Below are 19,141 nucleotides of genomic sequence, written 5' to 3' on the forward strand. Positions count from 1 at the left end.
TTTAGCAGCAATTTCTCACATTTTCAAGAATATGTCAAAAGCCTATTTTTTTAGGGAACAGAACGGATCTGAAGTGGCTTTGAGGGCCTTATATATTATGAACCCCTACAAATCACCCCATTTTAAAAACTGCACCCCTTAAAGTATTCAAAACAGTATTTAGAAAGTTTCTTAACCCTTTATGCGTTTCACAGGAATTAAAGCAATGTGGAAGGGAAATTTGCAAATTCCATTTTCTTTGGGCAGAAATGCCATTTTAATCGATTTTTCCTGTAAGACTGAAGGTTTTTACCAGAGAAACACAACGGAATATTTATTGCCCTGATTCTGCAGTTTTTAGAAACATCCCACATGTGGCCCTAGTGGGGTACTGGACTGAAACACCGGCCTCAGCAGAAAAGGAGCACCCAGTGGATTTTAGGGCCTTCCTTTTCTTAAATTATATTTCAGGCACCATGTCAGGTTAGAAGAGGTCTTGTGGTGCCAAAACAAAGGAAACACCCCAAAAAAGACCCCATTTTGGAAACTACACCCATTGAGGAATTCATCTAGGGGTGCAGTGAGCATTTTGACCACACAGGTTTTTGCTGAATTTATTAGAATTGGGATGTGAAAATAAAAAAATTGTCATTTTTTTTTGAGAAAAGTTGTAGTTCTAGCCCAACATTTTGCATTTTCACAAGGACTAGAGGAGAAAAGTACCTCAACTTTTGTAAAGCATTCTCTCCAGGGTAAGGCAATGGCTCTAAAGGGAAGGAGCGCCATTTAGTATGTGGAGTGGAGATTTTACAAGATTCGTTTTTTGACACCATGTTGCATTGAGCTATAGTATCAGTACAGTGGAACCCCAAAAAACTTACCCCATTTTGGAAACTACATCCCTCAAGGAATTCATCTAGAAGGTAGTGAGCATTTTGACCCCACAAGTGTTTTGAAAAAATTAGTACACAATAGATGTTGCAGATTGAATATTGCCCTTTTCCACAGATATGCCACTTCAGTGCCCAATGTGTTGTGCCCAGCTTGTACCATCGTAGACGAACACCCCATAAATATTTAAGCAGGTTCTCCAGAATACAGTAATACCCCATATGTGGTCATAAATTGCCGTTTGGGCACGCTGCCAGGTTCAGTTGGACCACCATTTGGCTTTTGAAGCGCAGATTTTGCTTGGTTTTACTGTTATTTCAATTTATAATGTGGGGACATATGTAAGCTGGGCGGAGTACATCAGGGTATATGTAAGCTGTGCGGAGTACATCAGGGTATATGTAAGCTGTGCTGAGTACATCAGGGTATATGTAAGCTGTGCGGAGTACAACAGGGTATATGTAAGCTGTGCTGAGTACATCAGGGTATATGTAAACTGTGCGGAGTACATCAGGGTATATGTAAGCTGGGTGGAGTACATCAGGGTATATGTAAGCTGGGTGGAGTACATCAGGGTATATGTAAGCTGGGTGGAGTACATCAGGGTATATGTAAGCTGGGCGGAGTACATCAGGGTATATGTAAGCTGTGTGGAGTACATCAGGGTATATGTAAGCTGGGTGGAGTACATCAGGGTATATGTAAGCTGGGCGGAGTACATCAGGGTATATGTAAGGCAATTTTTTGTTGGTGTAACATGTACACTCAGGTTGGAATATTTTGATTATCTGATACCATCTTCCAATAAATTCTTAATCTTTCTACAGGTGTTATGGATACCTATGGTCCATTCGTCCAGTTCTATAGTGGAGGTTGTCTATGATGTTCAACTTTGGAAATTGTGGGCTTGTTCCCCCTTTCTCCTGTTGGTTATTACCACATGCGGGCCCTCTGTATGCATGGGAGTGTTACCTTATGTATACGCATTTATATACTTGTTTTTCTTTTCTATATATGGATTTGGCGTCTCGGTATGTCTTCAGCTTTCTCAAGGGGTAGGTATTGGTACTTTTATGCGTACCGGCTCTATTTTTATTCTTATATATGCCTATTGGTATATTCATTTATATATTGGTATGTCTGTATTTCTGCACGATATCATATCTATTTCATGTATATACTATATTTCTTTGTGTACCGACCTTATTTATATTTTTAGTATTACATGGAACTATGGGTGCACTAATTCATATATTTACATGCTCATGTTTATGCCCTATAGCATATTATATATATATTGAATATGCACAAATTCACTTGTTTTATGTTTTATGAAACAAATTCATTATGACATCATATTTACACATATGCACTTTATTCCACAAAATATTTATTATTGGATATGTAATGATGTAGTATATTTTTTTACACATATGGATTTTAGGTCAATCCATGTTTATTGTTGGATATATTATTATGTATTAGACCATCTACATTGATGGATTTCAGGTTACTACATATTTATTATTTCATATATTGTTTTTATATCTGTACACAGATAAGTATATTTTTTCTCCTTTTATATAACACATTTTACAACGATCTGTATTTTGACACTTTCATATAGGTCCCTATTTTTGTCGATTTATACAGCACATTATACAATGATCCACATAAAAAATGTGTGTAAGACTTGTGTATGAGTAGCAGCGGTTTTATGTTTTTCAGGTGCCGTCCTCATCTCTTCTCACATATTTTATTTCTTTTGTATTTTTCTCTTTTTATCACTGTCACGAGCACGCGTGTTCACTCACCTGTATTCGCTCTCTGTCTATTAGCCTCACTTTATTTATTTATTCTTTTATTTTCAATACTTATGCATACACGAATATATATCTTTACCATTATGGTTTTTTATTGTAAATGAAAGTGAATTTTTAAAGTGTATGGTACTCTTTATATTGATATATATATATATGCCTGTAAAGTATAGATTCTTATATTTGTGTTGGTGTATGCACATATATGTATTTATGTATATTCATATGTGATGTTTATGTGCGTGCTATAGGCGTCTAGAAAGTATGTATGAACTGCCTTGGGATATACCCTGGTATTCGGGATTATTTTAAACTTTGCCAGCTGTGTTTCATCGCTGAGACATGGTCTCTACTCCTTCGGGGTGAACTGTCTCAGCGATGTATACGGCATCCCTAGCTTGCATACGTCTATTGTCCCTTGTTTGGGCTTCTGGCATATTTGCCAGGCTCTAAGATGGCCACTGACCTCTCCCTACATAACAAGTATGGCCACGCCAGTCCCTCCCTTTAGTTCTTTTGCGGCGCGCACGCGCAGTGCGTACTCTGATGCGGCTGATGTCTATGGGCATGACTTCCGGCGCTCGGATGAACGCCGGTGCGCATGCGCAACGGAGGCATAATGGCGTCCGCAAACACAAGTGCAGCTCCTTTCATCTGTCCACATCTCTGATCTCTGCAGCATGGTAGGTGTAACCTTGCCTGTGATTATAATGCCCATATGCTGTGCACACTTTGTGTCTATTGGACATTGACATAATCCCCTCCCTTTGTATCTCATACTTAAAGTGACCATTATCCCAGCAGTCAATACCCCTTGAGAAAGCTGACGGCGAAACGCGCGTCGGGGGCGGTCAGTGTGGAGTTATCTTGTGTGAGATCCATCATGCAATCCACGGGTTTGTGCAGTCTTCTTAATTTATGAAGTAGGGCAATTTTTGGGTGCAATTGTGCAGTCGTAGCCGTGTATTTTCACACGTATGCACAATGTTGTGCTCTTTGGTTAGGTGCATAGTATATCTATAGCCTCTTCAGCAGTTTAACAAATTGACTCATTACACATCCTCTTTGGATGTAGACCTCTGCACTTTACCACATCACAGGATGTTTATATTGTGTTAGCTTATAACTTGGATTATTTACGCAGTTCCTCCACACTCTCCTTTTTAAATTGTGTGCAATACTGTTTTTATCTCTTCATGGCCAATGTGTTATTTGCATTTCAATAAAGTTTGTTTTATACTGTCATGGTACATAATTTGTGCTATGTGTCGCTCATTTTTTGGATTTACTAGTAGTCTTCACAGTCTGGTATAGGTATTGACATATGTAAGCTGGGAGGAGTACATCAGGGTATATGTAAGCTGTGCGGAGTAAATCAGGGTAAATGTAAGCTGTGCGGAATACATCAGGGTATATGTAAGCTGGGCGGAGTACATCAGGGTATATGTAATCTGTGCGGAGTACATCAGGGTATATGTAAGCTGGGCGGAGTACATCAGGGTATATGTAATCTGTGCGGAGTACATCAGGGTATATGTAATATGTGCGGAGTACATCAGGGTAAATGTAAACTGTGCGGAGTACATCAGGGTATATGTAAGCTGGGAGGAGTACATCAGGGTATATGTAAGCTGTGCGGAGTACATCAGGGTATATGTAAGCTGTGCGGGGTACATCAGGGTATATGTAAGCTGTGAGGAGTACATCAGGGTATATGTAAGCTGTGCGGAGTACATCAGGGTATATGTAAGCTGTGCGGAGTAAATCAGGGTAAATGTAAGCTGTGCGGAATACATCAGGGTATATATAAGCTGTGCGGGGTACATCAGGGTATATGTAAGCTGTGAGGAGTACATCAGGGTATATGTAAGCTGGGCGGAGTACATCAGGGTATATGTAAGCTGTGCGGAGTACATCAGGGTATATGTAAGCTGTGCGGAGTACATCAGGGTATATGTAAACTGTGCGGAGTACATCAGGGTATATGTAAGCTGGGCGGAGTACATCAGGGTATATGTAAGCTGGGCGGAGTACATCAGGGTATATGTAAGCTGTGCGGAGTAAATCAGGGTAAATGTAAGCTGTGCGGAATACATCAGGGTATATGTAAGCTGGGCGGAGTACATCAGGGTATATGTAAACTGTGCGGAGTACATCAGGGTATATGTAAGCTGGGTGGAGTACATCAGGGTATATGTAAACTGTGCGGAGTACATCAGGGTATATGTAAGCTGGGTGGAGTACATCAGGGTATATGTAAACTGTGCGGAGTACATCAGGGTATATGTAAGCTGGGCAAAGTACATCAGGGTATATGTAAACTGGGCGGAGTACATCAGGGTATATGTAAACTGTGCGGAGTACATCAGGGTATATGTAAGCTGGGCAAAGTACATCAGGGTATATGTAAGCTGTGCGGAGTACATCAGGGTATATGTAAACTGTGCGGAGTACATCAGGGTATATGTAAGCTGGGTGGAGTACATCAGGGTATATGTAAGCTGGGTGGAGTACATCAGGGTATATGTAAGCTGGGTGGAGTACATCAGGGTATATGTAAGCTGGGCGGAGTACATCAGGGTATATGTAAGCTGTGTGGAGTACATCAGGGTATATGTAAGCTGGGTGGAGTACATCAGGGTATATGTAAGCTGGGCGGAGTACATCAGGGTATATGTAAGGCAATTTTTTGTTGGTGTAACATGTACACTCAGGTTGGAATATTTTGATTATCTGATACCATCTTCCAATAAATTCTTAATCTTTCTACAGGTGTTATGGATACCTATGGTCCATTCGTCCAGTTCTATAGTGGAGGTTGTCTATGATGTTCAACTTTGGAAATTGTGGGCTTGTTCCCCCTTTCTCCTGTTGGTTATTACCACATGCGGGCCCTCTGTATGCATGGGAGTGTTACCTTATGTATACGCATTTATATACTTGTTTTTCTTTTCTATATATGGATTTGGCGTCTCGGTATGTCTTCAGCTTTCTCAAGGGGTAGGTATTGGTACTTTTATGCGTACCGGCTCTATTTTTATTCTTATATATGCCTATTGGTATATTCATTTATATATTGGTATGTCTGTATTTCTGCACGATATCATATCTATTTCATGTATATACTATATTTCTTTGTGTACCGACCTTATTTATATTTTTAGTATTACATGGAACTATGGGTGCACTAATTCATATATTTACATGCTCATGTTTATGCCCTATAGCATATTATATATATATTGAATATGCACAAATTCACTTGTTTTATGTTTTATGAAACAAATTCATTATGACATCATATTTACACATATGCACTTTATTCCACAAAATATTTATTATTGGATATGTAATGATGTAGTATATTTTTTTACACATATGGATTTTAGGTCAATCCATGTTTATTGTTGGATATATTATTATGTATTAGACCATCTACATTGATGGATTTCAGGTTACTACATATTTATTATTTCATATATTGTTTTTATATCTGTACACAGATAAGTATATTTTTTCTCCTTTTATATAACACATTTTACAACGATCTGTATTTTGACACTTTCATATAGGTCCCTATTTTTGTCGATTTATACAGCACATTATACAATGATCCACATAAAAAATGTGTGTAAGACTTGTGTATGAGTAGCAGCGGTTTTATGTTTTTCAGGTGCCGTCCTCATCTCTTCTCACATATTTTATTTCTTTTGTATTTTTCTCTTTTTATCACTGTCACGAGCACGCGTGTTCACTCACCTGTATTCGCTCTCTGTCTATTAGCCTCACTTTATTTATTTATTCTTTTATTTTCAATACTTATGCATACACGAATATATATCTTTACCATTATGGTTTTTTATTGTAAATGAAAGTGAATTTTTAAAGTGTATGGTACTCTTTATATTGATATATATATATATGCCTGTAAAGTATAGATTCTTATATTTGTGTTGGTGTATGCACATATATGTATTTATGTATATTCATATGTGATGTTTATGTGCGTGCTATAGGCGTCTAGAAAGTATGTATGAACTGCCTTGGGATATACCCTGGTATTCGGGATTATTTTAAACTTTGCCAGCTGTGTTTCATCGCTGAGACATGGTCTCTACTCCTTCGGGGTGAACTGTCTCAGCGATGTATACGGCATCCCTAGCTTGCATACGTCTATTGTCCCTTGTTTGGGCTTCTGGCATATTTGCCAGGCTCTAAGATGGCCACTGACCTCTCCCTACATAACAAGTATGGCCACGCCAGTCCCTCCCTTTAGTTCTTTTGCGGCGCGCACGCGCAGTGCGTACTCTGATGCGGCTGATGTCTATGGGCATGACTTCCGGCGCTCGGATGAACGCCGGTGCGCATGCGCAACGGAGGCATAATGGCGTCCGCAAACACAAGTGCAGCTCCTTTCATCTGTCCACATCTCTGATCTCTGCAGCATGGTAGGTGTAACCTTGCCTGTGATTATAATGCCCATATGCTGTGCACACTTTGTGTCTATTGGACATTGACATAATCCCCTCCCTTTGTATCTCATACTTAAAGTGACCATTATCCCAGCAGTCAATACCCCTTGAGAAAGCTGACGGCGAAACGCGCGTCGGGGGCGGTCAGTGTGGAGTTATCTTGTGTGAGATCCATCATGCAATCCACGGGTTTGTGCAGTCTTCTTAATTTATGAAGTAGGGCAATTTTTGGGTGCAATTGTGCAGTCGTAGCCGTGTATTTTCACACGTATGCACAATGTTGTGCTCTTTGGTTAGGTGCATAGTATATCTATAGCCTCTTCAGCAGTTTAACAAATTGACTCATTACACATCCTCTTTGGATGTAGACCTCTGCACTTTACCACATCACAGGATGTTTATATTGTGTTAGCTTATAACTTGGATTATTTACGCAGTTCCTCCACACTCTCCTTTTTAAATTGTGTGCAATACTGTTTTTATCTCTTCATGGCCAATGTGTTATTTGCATTTCAATAAAGTTTGTTTTATACTGTCATGGTACATAATTTGTGCTATGTGTCGCTCATTTTTTGGATTTACTAGTAGTCTTCACAGTCTGGTATAGGTATTGACATATGTAAGCTGGGAGGAGTACATCAGGGTATATGTAAGCTGTGCGGAGTAAATCAGGGTAAATGTAAGCTGTGCGGAATACATCAGGGTATATGTAAGCTGGGCGGAGTACATCAGGGTATATGTAATCTGTGCGGAGTACATCAGGGTATATGTAAGCTGGGCGGAGTACATCAGGGTATATGTAATCTGTGCGGAGTACATCAGGGTATATGTAATATGTGCGGAGTACATCAGGGTAAATGTAAACTGTGCGGAGTACATCAGGGTATATGTAAGCTGGGAGGAGTACATCAGGGTATATGTAAGCTGTGCGGAGTACATCAGGGTATATGTAAGCTGTGCGGGGTACATCAGGGTATATGTAAGCTGTGAGGAGTACATCAGGGTATATGTAAGCTGTGCGGAGTACATCAGGGTATATGTAAGCTGTGCGGAGTAAATCAGGGTAAATGTAAGCTGTGCGGAATACATCAGGGTATATATAAGCTGTGCGGGGTACATCAGGGTATATGTAAGCTGTGAGGAGTACATCAGGGTATATGTAAGCTGGGCGGAGTACATCAGGGTATATGTAAGCTGTGCGGAGTACATCAGGGTATATGTAAGCTGTGCGGAGTACATCAGGGTATATGTAAACTGTGCGGAGTACATCAGGGTATATGTAAGCTGGGCGGAGTACATCAGGGTATATGTAAGCTGGGCGGAGTACATCAGGGTATATGTAAGCTGTGCGGAGTAAATCAGGGTAAATGTAAGCTGTGCGGAATACATCAGGGTATATGTAAGCTGGGCGGAGTACATCAGGGTATATGTAAACTGTGCGGAGTACATCAGGGTATATGTAAGCTGGGTGGAGTACATCAGGGTATATGTAAACTGTGCGGAGTACATCAGGGTATATGTAAGCTGGGTGGAGTACATCAGGGTATATGTAAACTGTGCGGAGTACATCAGGGTATATGTAAGCTGGGCAAAGTACATCAGGGTATATGTAAACTGGGCGGAGTACATCAGGGTATATGTAAACTGTGCGGAGTACATCAGGGTATATGTAAGCTGGGCAAAGTACATCAGGGTATATGTAAGCTGTGCGGAGTACATCAGGGTATATGTAAACTGGGCGGAGTACATCAGGGTATATGTAAACTGTGCGGAGTACATCAGGGTATATGTAAGCTGTGCGGAGTACATCAGGGTATATGTAAGCTGGGTGGAGTACATCAGGGTATATGTAAACTGTGCAGAGCACATCAGGGTATATGTAAGCTGGGCGGAGTACATCAGGGTATATGTAAGCTGGGCGGAGTACATCAGGGTATATGTAAACTGTGCGGAATACATCAGGGTATATGTAAGCTGGGCGGAGTACATCAGGGTATATGTAAGCTGGGAGGAGTACATCAGGGTATATGTAAACTGTGCGGAGTACATCAGGGTATATGTAAGCTGGGTGGAGTACATCAGGGTATATGTAAACTGTGCGGAGTACATCAGGGTATATGTAAGCTGGGCAAAGTACATCAGGGTATATGTAAGCTGTGCGGAGTACATCAGGGTATATGTAAACTGGGCGGAGTACATCAGGGTATATGTAAACTGTGCGGAGTACATCAGGGTATATGTAAGCTGTGCGGAGTACATCAGGGTATATGTAAGCTGGGCGGAGTACATCAGGGTATATGTAAACTGGGCGGAGTACATCAGGGTATATGTAAACTGGGCGGAGTACATCAGGGTATATGTAAACTGTGCGGAGTACATCAGGGTACATGTAAACTGTGCGGAGTACATCAGGGTATATGTAAACTGTGCGGAGTACAGCAGGGTATATGTAAGCTGTGCGGAGTACATCAGGGTATATGTAAGCTGTGCGGAGTACATCAGGGTATATGTAAACTGGGTGGAGTACATCAGGGTATATGTAAGCTGGGCGGAGTACATCAGGGTATATGTAAGCTGTGAGGAGTACATCAGGGTATATGTAACCTGGGCGGAGTACATCAGGGTATAAATAAGCTGTGAGGAGTACATCAGGGTATATGTAAGCTGGGCGGAGTACATCAAGGTATATGTAAGCTGGGCGGAGTACATCAGGGTATATGTAATCTGGGCGGAGTACATCAGGGTATATGTAAGCTGTGCAGAGTACATCAGGGTATATGTAAGCTGGGCGGAGTACCTCAGGGTATATGTAAGCTGTGAGGAGTACATCAGGGTATATGTAAGCTGTGCGGAGTACATCAGGGTATATGTAAGCTGTGAGGAGTACATCAGGGTATATGTAAGCTGTGAGGAGTACATCAGGGTATATGTAAGCTGGGTGGAGTACATCAGGGTATATGTAAACTGGGTGGAGTACATCAGGGTATATGTAAGCTGGGTGGAGTACATCAGGGTATATGTAAGCTGGGCGGAGTACATCAGGGTAATAGGATGATGTAATAATGGGGTGAATATCCATGGATTGGTGGGGTCACTTCATGCACAGGCCGGGATTATTGGGGATTATACAGAATATCTGCGCTCCAGTATCGCCTTATATGTGACTTCTTCATTAGTCCTATAAGCCGCACAAGGCCCTAAAGTTTCCTCATCTCCGCTGCATCTACGGGGTCACCTGTGGGGTCCAGTAAATGATGATGTGGGGTAATTAGTGAAAAACGACTGGACCTAAAATATGAGTCTGGGCCGTCATTCAGCGTGATTGCGTTCTGAGAGTCATAATGTGTTATTTTCCGGTGACGGCGCTGTGCGAGGGATCGGTTGTTGGGGAACGAGCTGTCATTTTTATTGGTTCCATTTTGGGGTAAATACAATTTTTTTTATCGCTATTTATTATATTTTTTGGGAGATGAGGAAACCAAAAAACAGCAATTCTAGCGCAGTTTTGTTTCTTCTTTTTTACAGCGTTCACCGTGCGGTATAAACAACATGTGACCTTTATTCTGCGGGGCGATACGATTACAGCGACACCAAATTTATATCGTTTTTTTACGTTTCACTATTTTCCCACAATAAAAATCCTGTTTTGGTGTCGCCATTTTCTGACAGCCGTAACTTTTTTATTTTCCGGTTGATATCGCTGCGGGAGGACTTGTTTTATGCGTGACGAACTGTCGTTTCTATTGGTGCAATTCTGCGTTACTCGCGACTTATTCATCACTTTTTATTTAATTTTTTTTGAGACAAGACGACAAAAAAATAAAATGCTGTCATTGTGTTTTATTTATTTTTTTACGGTGTTCACCGTGCGGTAAATAATGCGATATTTTCATCGTTCAGGCCGTTGTGAACGCGGCGATACCTATAATGTAACCTTCTATTCATGTTGTGCCGCCTCCAGCGCTGCATTTATATCTTTCTCTATGTTGGGTCTCATTTTATACCGTTTCCTCAGCAGAAATAAGCTGCTGTTCAGACTGGAGCTGTCGTGCAGCTTTTGCAGCGCTGTCATGTCTGATGTGGATACGTTGCTCGAATCAATGGCCTCGAACCTGTGGCATCAAATTGATACCTGAGGAGGCTGTAAAATCAGGCACTTGGGGCTATAATTATCTGCAGCTACCCGTGATAATCCGGGCATAGCAGGACCTGCGACTCATCCGCGCTGATGGGGGGTTCAGAGTCAGTTTCTGACAGGCGATGACAGGTCTGATGACAGGTCTGATGACAGGCGATGACAGGTCTGATGACAGGCGATGACAGGTCTGATGACAGGCGATGACAGGTCTGATGACAGGCGATGACAGGTCTGATGACAGGCGATGACAGGTCAGATGACAGGCGATGACAGGTCAGATGACAGGCGATGACAAGTCTGATGACAGGTCAGATAACAGGCGATGACAGGTCTGATGATAGGTCTGATGACGGGTTTGATGACAGGCGATGACAGGTTTGATGACAGATGATGACAGGTCTGATGACAGGCGATGACAGGTCTGATGACAGGCGATGACAGGTCTGATGACAGGCGATGACAGGTCTGATGACAGGTCTGATGACAGGCGATGACAGGTCTGATGACAGGCGATGACAGGTCTGATGACAGGTCAGATGACAGGCGATGGACAGGTCTGATGACAGGCGATGACAGGTCTGATGACAGGTCTGATGACAGGCGATGACAGGTCTGATGACAGATGATGACAGCCGATGAGAGATCTGATGACAGGCAATGACAGGCGATGACGGGTCTGATGACAGGCGATGACAGGTCTGATGACCGTAGTTGTTTTTTTTTATATTTCAACTGAACAATAGGAGCGGAGCGTCCACCAGTGACCCTGCTGTATTTAAAAGTGGGGATACCCTACCTACCTACCAAATTCTAAATGAGAGGTGTCATTGCTACCTAACCAGGATCTCGGGCAGTGGGCAATCTAGGGGTATACAGTATAATAACTTTATGGTGGTCCCTGTCTATTTATCTGGTCCCAGTCCTGATAATTGCTCTCTGGTCCCTGCAGTAATGGCCCCCACACGTCCTCTCTGGATAGTGACATTTCCACTTTAACCTTCCATTGCTGGTGATTGTCAGGGCTCAGTTAGGCGGCTGTCAGTGTCAGCTCTGAGCTGCCGCCATCTTCCTTATATGTCTCCTGTATTCAGGAGGTGAGACCTCGGGGTGATTCCTGCTATCAGTCGGGTCACTGAGCTGTTCTGCTCCTCGTCTGGGCCCAGAACCTGTTGCAGTATTTGCAGCTTTCAGCAGCAGTCAGACATTGTGGGAGAATAAGACTGGGACAGACAGCAACCGACATCAGTAACAACATCAAGATGGAGAATACCAGAGATAACACATCATCACCAGAGGAGCTGCACAGGGATAACAACTAATAGTTACCACAGCGCCATCTACTGTCAGTGAGAGATAGTTCCTCCAGCACTCAGCTGCAGATGTTGTAATATTCCAGCATATGTACCCTGCCATTACCGGCGGAGCCGCTTTACTAGCAGAGACTGCGTTAGGGGTGGAGAGCTTCTCTAAGGCTGCGTTCACATGTATCAGTTGCATCAGCATCAGTTTTTTTTTGTCTCTCAAGTGATTACAACTGATGCAAAAACGTATGAGTCGCCATCAGGCTTTTTCACAATTTTTACTACAAAAGCGTCAGTTGTCATCAGTTTCTTACCATCAGTATTTAACATCCGTTTTTACCACAATGGTTCACCAAAAAGGTGGTCCAGGGTCTGAAAATGTGCCATAGTTTGTGATAGATTAGATACATGATAGATTAGATACTTCTTGTGTTCCATGTCAGGGCTCTCCTTCTCTGCTCCGGCCTTGGCGCTACACTGAAGTCTGACACACACATTGTAATATCACGTGTGTCATGTTCAGTGCAGCGCTAAGGCCGGCGCCAAAAGAGAGCCCAGAAGGCAGCTGCCGTCCACTGACCTCAGATCAGGTCTACGAAGCAGCCATGGGAGCCTGAAAAGACGCCAAACACTCACTATATCTTCAAGGAGTAGATTGTTTTTGGCACCTTTACAGATACCCACATTGCCCTCTGTATATAGTGCCACACACCCCTGTAGATAATGCCACAGTGACTTCTTAATATAGTGCCACACCCCCCTTTATATAGTGCCCCACATGCCCCTGTATATAGTGCCACACATGCACCTGTAGATAATGCCGCAATGCCCTCTATATACAGGGGGTACTGCGCCAATATATACAGGGGGTAATGTGTCATTATATACAATGCCACAGTACCCCCTGTATATGATGTCACACAGCCCCCTGTAGATGGCGCCACACAGCGCCCCATGTAGATTGTGCCACATAGCGCCCCATGTAGATTGTGCAACATAGCGTCCCCCTGTAGATAGCGCCACCCCCACTGTATATAGTGCTATCCCCCTTCCCCTGTAGATAGCACCACTGAAGCTCCCTCCAGCAGAGGAATCCCCGGCCAGAGCATCGCCAACGCTGTGGCCGGGGATTCCCTCTCGGAGGACCCCCTGACGCCACTGTCCATATATGGACAGTGATGTCAGGAGTTACTCCCTAAATGGAATCCCCGGCCAAAGCATCGCTGACGGCTACTCCTTGAGCGGAATCCCCATTGCCGACTCTGGCCGGGGATTCCACTCCAGGAGGAGCCCCCTTACATCAATGTCCATATATAGACAGTAACCTCAGGGGTTTCCCCTAGGAGCGGAATCCCCGACCAGATCATCGGCAACGGGGATTCCGCTCAATCAGTAGCCACTGACATCACTGTCCATATATGGACAATGATGTCAAGGGCTCCCCCGAGCACAGCACTTAACCCTTTCAGGACCAAGGGTCGTCGATGCCTCAATGACCAGCCCCATTTTTTCAAATCTGACATGTGTCATTTTATGTGGTAATAACTCTGGAATGCTTTTGCCTATCCAAGCGATTCAGAGATTGTTTTCTCGTGATATATTGTACTTTATGTTAGTGGAAAAATTTGGTCAATAAATTCGTAGCTTATTTGTGAAAAACGCCAAAATTTAAAGAAAATTTGCAAAAATTATAATTTTTCTAATTTTAAATGTAATCTCCATTGTAAAATAGATAGTAATATCACATAAAATGGTTGTTAATTGACATCCCCCATATGTCTACTTTATATTTGCATTGTTTTTTGAACATTATTTTATTTTTCTAGGACGTTACAAGGCTTAGAACTTTAGCAGCAATTTCTTACATTTTCAAGAAAATTTCAAAAGAATATTTTGTCAAGGACCAGTTCAGTTCTGAAGTGGCTTTGAGGGCCTTATGTACTAGATAGACCCCATAAATCACCACATTTTAAAAACTGCACCCCTCAAAGTATTATAAACAGCATTCAGAAAGTTTATTAACCCTTTAGGCGTTTCACAGGAATTAAAGCAAAGTAGAGGTGAAATTTACAAATTTAATTTTTTTTGGTGAAATTAATGTGTAATACCTTTTTTTCTGTAACACAGAAGGTTTTACCCGAGAAATGCAACTCAATATTTATTGCCCATATTCTGCAGTTTTTAGAAATATCCCACATGTGGCTCTAGTATGATAATGGACTGAAGCACCGGCCTCAGAAGCAAAGGAGCACCTAGTGGATTTTGGGGCCTCCTTTTTTTAGAATATATTTTAGGCACCATGTCAGGTTTGAAGAGGTCTTGTGGTGCCAAAACAGTGGAATCTCCCCAAAAGTGGTTTGGGAAACTACACACCTCAAGGAATTTATCTAGGGGTATAGTTAGCATCTTGACCAGACAGGTCTTTTGCTATATTTATTGGAATATGTCTGTAAAAATTAAAATCTACATTTTTTCTGAAAAAATATAATGTAATTTTTACAAGGAATAAAGAATAAAAAGCACCCCAAAACTTGTCAAGCTATTTCTCCCGATTACGGCAATACCCCATATGTGGTAATACACTGCTGTTTGGACCCATGGCAGAGCTCAGAAAGGGATTTGGCTTTTGGAGCGCAGATTTTGCTTGGTAATAGTTCTGTTTGGGGTTTTGCTGGTATTTCAGTTTATAATGTGGGGGTATATGTAAGCTGGGCAGAGTACATCAGGGCATAATAAGGGGGTAAATAAAAAACTCATAGATTTGTGGCCGGTGTCGCACTGATAAATGGTGCCCGATCTTATCCGCTTTTGGACACTCTGCACAATTTCTGTCGCTATATTCTGAGCGCCAGAACTTGTTTGTTTTTTTTTTCCACCGGAGCCGTGTGAGGGCTTATTTGTTACGTTACAATCTGTAGTTTTCATTGGTACCATTTTAGGGTACATGTGATTTTTTGATCACTTTTTATTTGATTTTTTTGGCAAGCAAAGTGACAAAAAAAAACATACATTTTGACAATGTTTTTGTCCTTTTTTTTACAGTAATCACTGTGCGCTATAAATGACATTTTACTTTATTCTGCATGTCGGTACGATTACGGCGATATAGTTTTTTTACGTTTTGTGGCGTTTGCGCAATAAAATCACTTTTCTATAAAATTATTTATTTTTTGTGTCACCATATTCTGAGAGCCGTAATTTTTTTATTTTTCAGTCCAAAAAAGCTGTGTAAGGGCTTGTTTTTTGCGGGACGGGTTGTAGTTTTTATTGGTATTATTTTGGGCTGCATGCAAATTTTTAATCACTTTTTATTCTATATTTTGGGAGGGGTGATTGACAAAAAAAAAGTGATGCTAGTATTGTTTTTTAATTATTTTTTGCGGTGTTCACCGTGCGGGAAAAATAATATCATTGTTTTATAGTTGGGGGCGTTACGAACGCGGTGATACCAAATATGTGTACTGTTTTAACGGTTTATTTTTTTCCTATAATAAGAGACTTATTATAGGAAAAAAAAGCATTTTTTGTAGCTTATAACTTGTTTTTACATTTGTATAAAACATTTTTATTACTTTTTTTTTTTTTTACTTGAAGACCTGCAGCACTGATGGCTGCTATAATACATTACACTACATAGGTAGTGTAACGTATTATAAACTGTCAGTGCAACGCTGACAGTCACACTGACAGGAAGCCTATGAGGATCAGCTGGTCCGTAGAATGGCAGACCGGAGGCTGTTGTATGGCCTCCGGTTTTGCCATGCAACTGACGGCAGCACCCGCAATCGGTCCTCGGGAAAGTTTGTTGTAGCAACAAACTTTCCAATTTGTTGCTACAACAAACTTTCCCTGCGATCACATGATCAAGACCTGAACCAATCAGGTCCCGGTCATGTCTCCGGGACCAGAGGCAGGGGATAACAGCGCGATCCGGGTGTCAGCACTACTCTTAGACACCCGGATCGCGCTTTTAACACCCACTGTAAATTAACGTCGGTGCTGCACAAACCCGCAGACACTGACACAGCCGGCGTCCGAGCGCTTTTCACAGCGCTATGCCAGCTGGAACAGTGATCTGTATATTCACGCCCTGGCTGCACAGGGTATGTACGAAAAGGAAAAAAGGGGGGGGGGTAATTTCCTTCAGCTCACCTTGTCACAGGTATGGTAGTCAGCGCACGGATCCTCGTGTCGGCACACGCATTGGAAATGGCAGAAAAAGAAAGTTGGAGCCAGCGCTGGAAGTGGTTAATCTGTTAAAAACGGGAAACTTCTTCCAAGTTTTAATGTTACTTTGGTAAAAACAAATGGACAACAAAATAATGATGACGGGCGGGTAATGTCCAAAGTACAGAGGGTGATGAGGAGATAGGCGGTAGCCTACGCGTTTCAGACCCCTGCTGGGTCCTTAGTCATGGCTTGTAGTTTGTCTGACTATGCAGTCTAGACCTTTTGTAGCCAGTCGATCTCATAATTGGTTGGTTAATTGCGTTTCAAAGTAAACTATCTCCTCATCACCCTCTGTACTTTGGACATTACCCGCCCATCATCATTATTTTGTTGTCCATTTGTTTTTACCAAAGTAACATTAAAACTTGGAAGAAGTTTCCCGTTTTTAACAGATTAACCACTTCCAGCGCTGGCTCCAACTTTCTTTTTCTGCTATGTACGAAAAGGACGTGGCTATACAGATTGTTGGCATGAAAGGGTTAAAGTAGCGCTGTGCCCAGGGGAATTCTCGGTGAGCGGAGGAGCTCCCTCTGCTCCTCCACTCTGAACTAATTCTCAAGCAGGGACCTGATCACAGTTGACAGCTAGACATACCCCCAGGCGCACAGAGCAGCGGGCACACCGCCCGGAATCGGGTACTGTCCCGTTGAATCCGGGACGGGGGGAGGGTAGTCGTCAGGGGTTCCACCTGGAGCGGAATCCCCAGCAATACTATGACAGAGGATTCCGCTCCTAGCTCACGACCACCTTCCCGCCGGGTGCTGCCGAAAGGTGGATGCGGCAGCACCTGGCGTTCATCCGACCACAATTAAAATAGATAGGATACGGCGCCGGACCTCCATGGGATCCAGCTCCCAGGGAGGTCCGGCACCGTACGGCGCCAAAACTGATATGCCCTGTGCCAGAACAGATCCCATAGAAAGCTATGGCATCCGTTCTAGCATCAGTTTGCCTCCTGCTTTTCTTCAACACACCGGGTGGTAAACTGAAGCTGACACCAGACATATGTGAACGGCCCCTAAGACAGTTTTTAAGGTGGATAATTCCTCAGAGTCATTAACCCCACGCACCCCAGGCCCCAGTGTATGGGAACTCACAAGTACCAGTTGAAGTGGATGGGGATGGTAAGGGGACCACCGGAGTCGTCATCGGTATGATCGGTGCCTGAGCATTCTGCTGCATCACCGCAGCGGTAATAGAAAGTGTGTGGAAAATCAATAGAAGTGGGTGGGGAAGCCGTCTCATCAAGGAAGTGGCTGAGCCAACCTTTCCCTTCTGTTAGGATACGAGCCCTAAAGGCTGTCATTAAATCACCATCAGCAGCAGCCATGGCACTCTGTTCTGGACAGGGCAGCGGTACCTCAAAACTCGCCTCCAGGATCCCAGTGAAAAGAGGAAGCCGCACTATAAAGCAGACAATTTAAGCCCTTTGCTTGTGGGCAAAGTCCAGTACAAAACCTCTCTCTATTGGCCCATGAGTGTGGCCAGTACCCTCAGACAGCATAGAAGGGTAAGCTTCTTTATATGTTGCACCCATATGCTAATTAGAGATAATGGAAGAGGAGAAAACTTTATTAACCCCTTCACAATCTGCACATAAATTAAAACCACATTTAAACCTTTCTCCCCTAACAGTCACTGTGCACTGGATGCCCTTCAGGACCCTCACCCATTAATAACCTCACCCAGGGGCGTAGCTAAGGCTCATGGTCCCTGGTGCAAGAATTCAGCTTGGACCCCCCTACTCCTCCCCAACACCACCAGACCCCTGCGCACGCTTATGCCCGACAGACCTCATGAATGCCCCCACACTATAATGCCCCCTATAGCTGCCCTAACCGTATAATGCCCCCAAACAATATAATGCCCCTATAGCTGACCACCAGTTTAATGCCCCATAGCTGCCCCCAATATGTAATGTCCCTATAGCTGCCCCCACAGTATAATGCCCCCATACAGTATAATGCCCCCCATAGCTGCCCCATACAGTATAATGCCCCTATAGCTGCCCCCACAGTATATTGCCGCTCATATCTTCCACATACAACATAATGCCCCCATACAGTATATTGCCCCCATATTTGCCCCATAAAGTATAATGCCCCCATAGTTGCCCCATAAAGTATAATGCCCCTATACAGTATAATGCAACCCATAGCTGCCCCATACAGTATAATGCCCCCATACAGTATTAAGCCCTCCATAGCTGCCCCATACAGTATGATACCTCCATACAGTATAACGCCCTCCATAGCTGCCACATAAAGTATAATGCCCCCATAGCTGCCCCATACAGTATAATGCCCCCCT

Source organism: Rhinoderma darwinii (assembly GCF_050947455.1).
Source record: "Rhinoderma darwinii isolate aRhiDar2 chromosome 10 unlocalized genomic scaffold, aRhiDar2.hap1 SUPER_10_unloc_10, whole genome shotgun sequence".
NCBI classification, from domain to species: Eukaryota; Metazoa; Chordata; class Amphibia; order Anura; family Rhinodermatidae; genus Rhinoderma; species Rhinoderma darwinii.